Source organism: Pseudopipra pipra, chromosome 2 (genome assembly GCF_036250125.1).
Source record: "Pseudopipra pipra isolate bDixPip1 chromosome 2, bDixPip1.hap1, whole genome shotgun sequence".
Lineage (NCBI taxonomy): Eukaryota > Metazoa > Chordata > Aves > Passeriformes > Pipridae > Pseudopipra > Pseudopipra pipra.
In genome coordinates, this window is record NC_087550.1 from 68,080,849 (window position 1) to 68,091,969 (window position 11,121).

Here is an 11,121-nt window from a genome sequence, read left to right on the forward strand (position 1 = left end):
AAAATAAATATGGAACAGCATGTTTTGCTGGATCTGAAGTACCTGAAATGAAAACCTGTGCCATTTGCAGGAAGTCTGAAACAACCCTGAACAAAAAAAAAAAAGAAAAAAACCCAACTTTTATTCATGCACTGAAGTATTGATTCAGCACAGTGTTGACACACTCTGAAGCCTTTTCCTTAACACAGGAAAAGTAAAGCACAAGCTTACAGATAGATTTTAAAAAGATAGTAAATGGAGACCTGAATACTCAATCCAAACTGTGCAGGAGTGACAAACCCATTGCAAGCCAGCCTAACACATTAGGCACCATAGCACATCATCGTAAATGAGCAAGGATGTGATCTGCTGAGAAAATAATGTTTCTGTGGCTTGTACTCATCACTCTTTTGAGAATGTCAGTATTTCCTTCTTTGAATCTGCCTTGTACATCTCCCTTTAAAATAAAACTCCCACAAGCAAAGGACAAGGGCCTAAGAACAAGATCAGGCATTCAAAATAGGACAACCACTACAAAGAAAAAGCCCAGAGCTACAGTGGTGTTCCATGAGGCAGGAAATTTACTAACGGCAATAACCTGGTGCTCCCTTGTTTCATAGCATTCACCCTCTGTTCTTAAATACCCCTCTGCAGAAAAATAAGCAGTACACTTTCTCCTTTAAATGTTCCCTTTTGTGTAGACTGTCCATTCTTACCACACTTTCAGAACATTTTGGGGGTTTTATTTGTAGTCCGTTCACTCTGCAGTTCTAGGCTGTGTAGATAAATTCTTCTGTTCCTCTCTCACTGTATGTATTAGCTTCAGTTTAATATGATTAGTCTAAAGAGACACTTGCAGTATTGCTGGCTGGCAGAGTGGAAAATACCTTTTATGGCCTAATGCACCAATGTGTACATAACCCTTTACCCTTATGCTTCTTGTTTGTTACTTTTTATAGTTATTTGTGTGATTATATAATTAGCTGACCTAGTTTATTATGTTTGCTCCCTCATTTTCTCCTGGATCTGAACAAGATCATAAATAACAGTGAAAGAAAAGAAGCTATCGTTTCCATATAGAGTGACTCAAAATTTTCCCTTTGATAGATTTTTGTGAAGAAGGTCTTGTAGGAGAAAAGAAATTCTGATATGAGATTTAAGTCTTCATTTGATGGAGAGTGGATATTTCCCCTCTTTTTTGGAAATTTTGACTTAAAAAGGAGAAAGTGGTATTTTAGTCCAGAGTAATTCACACATTATTTGAGCCACTGAGGAAAGCTGGAAGCTCTTAAAAACTCACATGACTGAGGCTCTAATGTAGCAGATAATGAAAAGCTATAGAGAATGCCACTGTTTACTAACAGTCATTTAGTTGGCTCCATTCGTACTTTACAGAAAAATAATTGTGATGGAAATTATACCATACATCTGAACATTTTTCCTTGTCAGCCAGTAAGTTTGATTATTTGTTATTTTTGCCACTAGTTAGGTCTTGTGTGTCTGCTCAGCATGCAGTACTAGTTTGATCTGTAGGAACTACCACAGCATAAACGCCAACCATAAAGAAGAATCTTTGAAATGGACAATTAGGAAGTAATCTGTCCTTGAGGAAATTAGCTCCCTAATTCTCTATTAGTGGTAGATGCTACCAACTGATCTAGAAATGTTTTCATTCCTTCAGCCTAAGCAAATCACTTTCCCATTCTACAGTCTTTCCACTGTGTTTGAAGCTAACATTATAAAATATAGCTGTTCTGGAAACATAAGGCCTGTAAAATATAATGTGAAATTAGAATTTCACTGTATTTTTTGTATAACATTTTGCAAAATTATATTAATGTATCCTCTGTAAAGTATTTTATACCACTGAATTTTCTTCCCACATAAAGGAAACCACATTTCACACTCTGCAGCTTTCTCAAATAATTGTTATGGAAGTGAATTGTAAACTCTTACTAAAATTCTTCAGAAAGTTTATCTAAAGACCTTCTAACAAAACACTTAAAGTACTGGAAATATTTCTGCATTAAGTGCTAAATATTCACTTCAGAAGTCTCTCCTATGGAGAAAAAGTTCAGTTGGCACTTTTCTCAAAAGAAATGGATTCTTCCAGCATTGACTTGAAGCAGAGGGAAAAAAGTAATTCCCCCATCCTCTCCAGATAATTTAACTAAGGAATGGCTCATTTTCCACTCCTACAGCTCTTTATAAAGCGCATACATTTATCAGGTTTTATCAAGCATAATTCTGCTATGGACCTGTAACTGCTGGATGTAGGTAGGCAAGTTTCATATTCAAACATCTGTTACCTGAAAAAGGAAATGAGATGAAAATCATTATGGAGCTGCAAGGAACAATGAACTTGCTTAAAAAGACAGAGCACAGGGCATAGGTTTCTGTAACTTCCTCGTCTGCTGGCAGTACTAAACCTAAGCTGCTCCTTATGGGAATACCAGCACTTCGAAGCTTGTGCCTCTATCATTGCAGGAGAACTAACTTAAGGCCCAACCTCTGTGCCAAGCAGAAAATAAAAACAAAAAGATCTTTGTCACATGTTTTATACACCATATCATACTTTAAAAAGTATTTTAAAAATGCTTAAAAAGACTTTGAATTATTATGTAAGAAAAAGGTTACCTGGATTTAAATTTTCATGAGTAACTGCAAGACATATATTCTGAAGATCCCACATGTTTACCTGTAGACATCACATGACAGAAATGTGCTAAGAGTTATAAAGCAACTGATGGGAGAACCTTTAGGAATGCACAGAAAAGCACAGGGACACTGGCATACATTGTTAGTCCTCGTTGACTGTATAATACTGCTACAGAGCTACTGTGAATGCTGTGTCAGCTTGTGCTGCTTCACCTTAACAAATTGTTTGAAACCTTGTGTATAATTAAGCTGTATTTTCATTTTAGCACCCTAATGTCATGTACCAACCTATTATGCTTTAGGTTTGCAATAAAATATACAAACCTATTATGCATAGTTTGAAGTAGAAACTAGGAATATAATATTACTACCTTTCTCTCTGTTTGCTTATTTAGATGCTAAACTGTTCTGACAGGCATTTGTTTTGCTGTGTAAAGTATCTACTGTCTCAGGGTATTAAATCCATAGAAGACTAATGAATAAATAATAGTAATACATACACTCACTTTCACAATACATTCACTTTCAATTGCCATGAGTTTATAAAGTTTATTCACAGTAAATATAAAGTTTCAATCTAATTTAAGAGGTATACCAGTGATGAGATACCAAGTAATACCATTTCCATCACGTGTATATAAACATTAAGTTCTTGTTACATTGAAGATGAATTCCAAAAGCTTATCTTGCCTATCATGTGCCAATGGTTGACCTACCAGAATCCAATGACTAATGTAGGAGCTCTCAGATTTGGAACATGGTAAATTTTTCATCACTTAATACTTCTGTTAGAAGAGAGTTTATTTCAAAAAAGACAAGAGAAATGTAAATAAAATTCTTGACTAAATTCAGAAATCATCGTGTTCTGCTAGTGTTTTGCGCTTATTCCCTGACCTAGGTGTCAATATCCTAACTCATCTTTGTAGTCCTTGGATAGTGCAGCAGCTCAGCTTTAGAAGAGGAGATCAAGATCTTGTTGGAGATGCCAACATTTGTTCCTGCTGTGAAAGTAACATCATTCGGTAATTGCAGGAAGTTAGAAGCTGTCCTGGTTCATCCTATTGTACCAGTGGCTTTTCCATGCCCTCCCCTTAGGAAAAAGGGAAGCGGTTTTGATATACATTGCTTTTTCTAATATTTTGCAGCCTCCAAGAGACGTGAAAACACAGTCTGAGAAATAATCCTAATGAAACCTATGACTTTAAATGCCATGTCTGTAAGTCATGACATACCTAAAGTGTTCTTGTAACTTATATCAAACTCAGGAATAAACCAATGGTAATACAATTCAAACAAAGCAAATATTTGCAGCTATAAGCAAAAGAAGTTGTACTAAATTTCAGGCATCTCATACCTAATCTGCTTCTTCTGGGCAATTAACATGTCAGGGTTTTTCAAAGAATATACTTCTATTTACACCCATTTCAAAGACCGATTTCTTGTTATTTTTTTTTCCCTTGGGGTTGCTCCCACTGGCTATTGAAAGTTGGACAATAGGAAGTACGGAGGTCTTCTCCATTTCTTTTCACTGTATGGCTACCCATGCCTACAACAAGACTAGAACGTAATTTTGTCAATAACACTGTAATGAGTCAAATATGCCTATGTAAAAAAGAGTCACTGTAAAAAAACAACTTTCAAATACACTTTCAAAGTTCTCCTGTCTGCACTAGTTATGAGAACAATTTCGCTTTCACAGTTTTAGCTGTCTGATGGCATAAGCAGGCCTCTAGTTATCAGTTTAAATTTTTGGAGCATTTCTAAAAGAGGGACTTATGGAGCTATTACTTTAATACTACCCAATAAAAATGGAAGCCTAAAAATGTAAAATGCTAAGATAAGTACAACTTTCACTGAGCCTCTTAAATTGTGAGTGTAGTGGCAGATAATATTTTATACTGTCACACTGTAGTGCAATCGATGCTGATAAAACTGGTTTAGGAAAGCAAATTAAAGAAGTCAAAAGGAACTGAGAAAATACATCTAAGGAGATGGGACTTCTAATTGCATGAAATCTTCTCTTTCAGAAGCTGCTGTTATTGACAGCTTTGCCAGTCATTCTGTTAGCTGTAGATTAGAAAAAAAACCTTTGCAAACCTAGGGCAAGTCAGCTTTGATCTCTGAGAGACCTGTAATGTAGGCTGGATGCAAGGGGAGAGGAAGAGCAGTGGGTGGAGCGTGGTGGGCAGTACTTTCCTGCAAAAGCAGTGTAGCAATGTAACTGCTAAGCACAGAGCAAGTTTTTATGGACAAAGTGATGTCTTGTACCTGCAGTGTTTAGTGTATAAACAGCAAGTTTTTTACATTACAGGAATCTTAGAGGTTTTCCCAAGAGTTGTTTACAATGGTAAGCATAAAAACCCTTTATTGGCTGTTCACCTGCCATCAGCACCATCATATGTACTTTTCCTGGTAAATATTAGAAGACATACTGGTATCAGACCTTGTGGAAGCTTTTTAAACTAGGATTTCTAACTGACATATTTTAGTTTTACCAGTCTGGATTTTTTTTCCTTCTTTCCATGTTTTCTCACATGTTTTCTCAGAAGTGTTTTTCTTCAGTACAGACTTTTTAAGCTTGTAGGAATGAGAAAATATCAAATATGAACTTCAGTGATTGGTTAACTAGGGGCCTGAAACTCGTGGAAAATACTTAAGTTCAGAGAAGGTACTGTTTCAGATAAATGGCATGGCATTGCCCAAAAAGTGGGAATGATTGATTGAAATATACCATCTGCTACATTGGACATATGCATGAAAAAGTTATAAAATAAAGCTGTGAGTTATAGAACAGTGAGTCCTAAGAGCCAGGGAATTAAATACAGAATCTTAATCCCACCTGAACTAAAGAAAAATAAAATTTAGCTTTATGCCCTTTCTCCATCTTTGCTTCAGTTCCTTTTGTTTTCTTTCCGCAGGATACACCAGCTTGAAGTGTTCCCTTAGAATCATCCCAACGACTTGATTCAGAGGCCTTTTAATACTGTTTCTGCTGCTGAGAAGAATTCACCTTAAACCACTCTCACTGTTGCACAATTAGTTAGATTTTTTTAGTCTTTCTTTAATTGTTGTGGAATCTCATGTGGCTGGGCTTAAATAGCTGATTTTTCTACTTTAGCCTAGGCTTTGGGCTCCCAGTACACTGTGCAGAAATTATAATTGCAAAATGTGTCCAGGTGAGTTCTTTTACAGCTCTAACCAATAGAAAATATAATTTCATGTAACTTCCTAAAACAAATTGTTGTTTAAAATTAGCAATGTCTATACTGAGAAACAAGTGAAAATGAAATTTAAAATCATCCGTGCATTTATTTAAGTTACTTACGTGGCTAGTTAAGCCCTTTCTATCCCAAGCCCTAACTTGTGGAATTTGATGATTAGTCTCTTTCTTCTCCATGGCATTCTTACTTTGATGTTTCCCTTCAACAACCTGATGTCAGCAAGAAAGTTTATGATACATTAAACTTTTCTGGAGCTGTGACCTCTGAATCCATCTGGGAGGCCGAAGCACTCCTGGGAACTATCAACCATGCCCAAGGAGAGACATAACCCAACTATCACCTGCTCAAGAAAAATTCTGTATTTTCTAGGAGCAGTTTCAGGACTTTTATTCCATCTTGTTTATGAGTAGGGGATTGATTCACTAAGCTTTTCTATGAAAAATCAATTTGATGTATAATACTTTCCATATTGCATTCCAATATTTTTAGAGGAAAGCTTCATGAGTCTCTGATGTATTATTTGCTGTCTTATTATCTTCTTAATATTATTACTACAGCAGTTTCAGCAGCAAGAGTTCATAGGAAATTCCCTGTCAGCTACTTTTAAAGTATAAGAAAAACAAACTAATGGTTGGAGGCAAATTGGGCTAAAATCTTTCAGGTCTGGGACACTGAGTCAAAGGCAAAATACAAGAAACTGCTGTTCCTCAGAGGGGCAGCCAAGGACTAGGAAGGTTAGAGGTGTGTGAAAAAGTGTAACTACTTGATTCTATGCCTGAACTCCCTTAAAAGCTCTTATCTCAACAGTACAGATGTATTATTAAAGCTTGTTGCTGTGTTTGATCAAATACTAGTACTTATGGCCTTTTCACAGTTCTTATATTGCCCCAAGCTCTTCCCTACTCTCCTTCCAGATATCTTGTTCGGAGTCTAGTCTGAACTTTGCTGGCTGCTCAGGGGCTGTGAGTACAAGGTGAAGTTAAGCCAGCATGCAGTCAAGTTCCAGAAATACCTTGTTCTGTGTTTTTAAGTGGTGTTTTGCAACTTGGCTGATTTGACTCAAGGAATTAACCTCCATGCTAAAGAGAACTTGAGCTAATGCTGCAGGGAAGATAGGTGCTAAGTAGACTTTTTGAAATTAGATGTGCCAGTCTGTAATAAGAACAAAAACGTTGCTGAAGATGAGCCAAAGGAGCTATGGTTACCTCTGCACCTGCGAAGATTGTGGGCAGCTGAATAGACACAGCACTGCTAGAGTTTAATTTTGAAGTCACTCTGTCACATAAACTACCTGCCAAAAATGTAGTGACATGCTTTGCATGAATCTCATCAGCAGAGAGGCACTCAATACAAATAGACTCAACAAAAGGGATAGAATTGACCTTCAGTAGAAATGAATTGTGTGCAGATGTCCATGGATGCATGCATGTGATCAAACACACAGACATAAACTTACCGATTGCACAGTGTATATATTTTCTGTGTAACCCTCTTCAGCTGAAGAATTTAGCTTTCCTCAGTGTAAAGACACACTGAACTGACACAGTGTGCAGGTGTTTTGTTTCACTAGGGTAATTAGCTCTATTGGCGATACTGTTGGGCTTTAAAGGAGCATATGGAAGTGAGTAGGGGGGAGAATTTTTTAGGAAAGGTTCCATGCTGGCTAAGAGGTGTGGCAAATGGGATTTTTGAATTCTAAGAACCATCCGATTCATTCCTTCCTGTTCAGGAGATATACCCAGCATTCTAAGAGTCCCCAGATGCTTATCAGTTCCAGGCTCTGATGTTTGTTGCTGCAACTACTTCTCTGGCAGCCTATTTTATTCTCTAATAACTCTGTGAACTGAAAGGACACTTGCTGATCTTCAGTACCTAATAGGCATGGACAAACAAGTTCAGTTAAGCAAGAACTGGCCAGGAGCCTTGTTCATCTTTAGATGTCAGGGCAATATCTTTTGGGTTTGTAAAAGATTTAGGGAGCTCTCACCTTCATCTATGTTACTTGTTCTTTGTGCCATTCCTGTTGGGGTGTGCAGATGAATAGGCTCCCTATTGTTCATGGCATATATAACATTTATCGTAAGGTAGGAATATGTTCTTGATGTGAAGATCACTGAAAGAGACTCTGAGTTCTTTGCTTCTGCCTCTGCAGCCTGTTGACTTTTCTAAAACTATGTTGATTAGAGTAATATGAACTTCTGTGATCTGACAGTACATAAGATGGCAGCAACACAAACTATTCCCATAGAGACAAGTTCCAAGAAGGCCAAGAGAACTACTAATATTAAATAATTTCATTGCATTGCATCTCTCTTTCTAGGACTGATTTATTATATCTATAAAAGTATTATGATCTTTCCTCCCATTATTTCAAAGCAAAATGCTTAGAGGGCTAATAAAATCAGTATTTAGCACACTTTTTATTTTGTAGTTCAAAACTTCAAGCTTAGCATGAAAACATTACCTCCAGAGAGTGAAAATAGCCTTACCCAGCAGCTTCAAATACAATTATCTGAGTCATTGTTTCTTTTATTCCTTGCAAAAAAACCAAACTAAGGTAAAACTCCTTTTGGCTGATAGACAAAAGGAAATTACAGCTGTCTGGAGTTCAAAAGAGTTGCAATAAAAGTTGAATTATGACAAAAGTATACTCTTTATTATTAAAATCTCAACAGTTCATGAATTAAACAACTTTCTTTGCATGTTTGATATTGCTTGTGTTTTCCTGGACACATGTATTTCCGCAATATAAGGTGCATTTCCCTATCTCTGCATACACAATTGTTTTATTTTCATCTCCTCTTACACTTACATTGTGACTTTTTGTAAGACTATACCAGTTTACAGTAGATGAGAATTAGGTCCATTGAAATTACTCACTAGGGCAGTGGACAATATTAAATACAACTGTTCATGTATGCGTGTGTAGTCACACCCTTTGTTAATAATTTGGTGAATGTATTGTGGAAAAACGTTACTCCATTCTGCTTAGAATATACTTTATTGACTACCCTGGGTAAAATGCAGATTAAAAATATTTAAGAAACTACATACAAAGAATGAAGCAAGGATCTGCTGATAGTACTGCAATATTTATTTTTAATTGAACAATTGCACTAGAGTTTCACTTTTGAATAGGATCTCAAGATTAACAAGTTGTTCACATTTCATGAAAGGATATGTTTGCAACTGTGTTCATTCCAAAACTTTTTTCGTGTTTTAAATTATTCATTCTGGCCTGTAAAACAAGTGAATTAAGGGGATCTAATTCACTGTACTTTGAATTTAGTTCTTGATCACATTTTCAGCAGTTTTTAAATGGTGGAGGCTGCCCAAGCCCCTGGCGGTGGTGCAGCTGCTCCAGCAATTGCTGTGCCCTTGTGGGACTAAGGGCTGTGGAAACCACAATGCTGGATCAGGCCAGTAAACCAGCAAACTCAGTGAGCACTCTTCCACCTATCGGTACTGGATTTTACAAGAGAATTTTCAAACAATTTCAGCCAACAGCTGTTTAACTATCTGCTCAGAGGCTAAATAGCTCTTGCCACTTCAATATCTGCATGTACCTTGATGTGTGAGGAACTGATACGCAAAATTTTGAACTTAGAGCTCATCATGTTTTAATTAGTCATAAGAGCACACTCTGTGCTTCAGATTCAAATACATGTTGTGCTAATTGGTTCCTCACAGCAGGAAAACAATATTTAGCTTAAAGTATGTCCACTAAAATGTTGCTATCTTTTGATTCTATTGGCATTCCCTTCATCCTTTTGTAATGTTGTAAGAGTATTGTATCATGCTGTGCTGACTACCCTAAGTGTAGTCTCTGTGCCAGTTACATGTATCACCTTCTCTAAGATTGTCTTTTCCCTGACTATTTGTCTTTCCCCTGAAGTAATGGTCCTGATCTTTGGAGTTTTTCTTGAAAGTGGTATCTTATCCCACAGCAAGCATCTGGTTTCACCCTCATCACATACCTCTGAGCTCCTGGGTTTCTGCCGCATACTTCCAGGTGTGGGCTGATCAAAACCAAATACAGTGTTCAAGATGAGAACATTACTGATTCATGACTTTACTCCTTCCCATTCATGTATCTTACTGTACTCTTAGCTAAAGAACAATAATAATAACAACAAAATATTTTCTGCCCTTCGGCATAATTCAAAGCATACTAAATTTTTAAGTGGTGTCCCCTCTCCACTTTCTTCCCACTAAACCTTTACATTTTAAAAGAAAATGTTTCACATTTTCATCAGATAAACTAATGTTTAATTATTTTTTTTTTTTACTTTCAGTACCTTTCTGGAGATCTTTCTGGTTAAAATAAATTGCCCTAGTTTTAATTTAACATTGTTGTTTAGAGACTAACCTAATACTTGACACTCTATTTGAATGTGTATTTTACAAATATATAATTTAAAACTGTGTAAAATTGTTTATTTTAAAATTTCTTTGTCTCTTTCTCACAGGCAATCCTGGTTTGATGGAGTTTTTCAATAACTTCTGTTATTTTTTTCCCAGTCCTTGTTTGTTTTCTTTAAATTTCCAATCCATAATAAATCTTTGTAATTCCCTTATGGCTTTGTATTCTAGGCATAGAAAAAAACAGACTTTTTTATCATATTCATAGGGGGGTTTTGACAAAAATTTGTCTTGAGGAAAAAAATTAGGTATGTTGCAAAATTAGACGTTGTTATCTCACTTCCATCTCACTTTAATGGGAATTAAATAACAGGGGATACCAGTATGCACTTAATCCTGAAACATTGTCTTGAAACCCTCATCGTTTCAGTGATCTTATCCCATATTCTTCTATGCACCTCAGTGCTAGAAATATCTTCTTAGTCTCATTGATACCAATCAATCTTCGATAGAGAATAAATAATGTTGATAAGCAAACACACATATATGAGATACTTAGCTTTGGGGAATGTTGTGAAAAAATCTGACTTTGATTTAACTGCCTTGCTCCTTTATTCATGTGCTAGAATATAGATATCAACATCCAAGAAGTTTCTTTACTACTAGGGGCTGTCAAAGCTTATATCCTGCCCTAAAGAAAGACAAAACAGCTATAATTTATTTGACCAACTATACAGACCTATTTTATTATTTAAAAAAATTAATTCTGGATCCCAGCAACAAAAAGTTGCTTTTTATGGAAGATGAGACTTGATTAGTTTTATCTGAGCACACACGACAGTGTAATTATTAGATAAAACAGTTCTTACTATGACAATTTCCAGCAGACTGCAACCCTAAG

At 36.2% G+C, this 11,121-nt stretch overlaps 1 long non-coding RNA gene across 1 annotated transcript in view; it reads left to right on the plus strand.

Annotated features, from left to right (window-relative positions):
- The window catches only part of LOC135409832 (uncharacterized), a 42,895-nt gene extending 32,413 nt beyond the window's left edge, over positions 1-10,482 (plus strand). The window contains exons 4-5 of the long non-coding RNA XR_010428381.1: positions 5,556-5,813; positions 10,328-10,482. This is a non-coding gene — a long non-coding RNA (uncharacterized LOC135409832). The remainder of the gene's footprint in view (positions 1-5,555; positions 5,814-10,327) is intronic.
- The last annotated feature ends 639 nt before the right edge of the window (positions 10,483-11,121 follow it).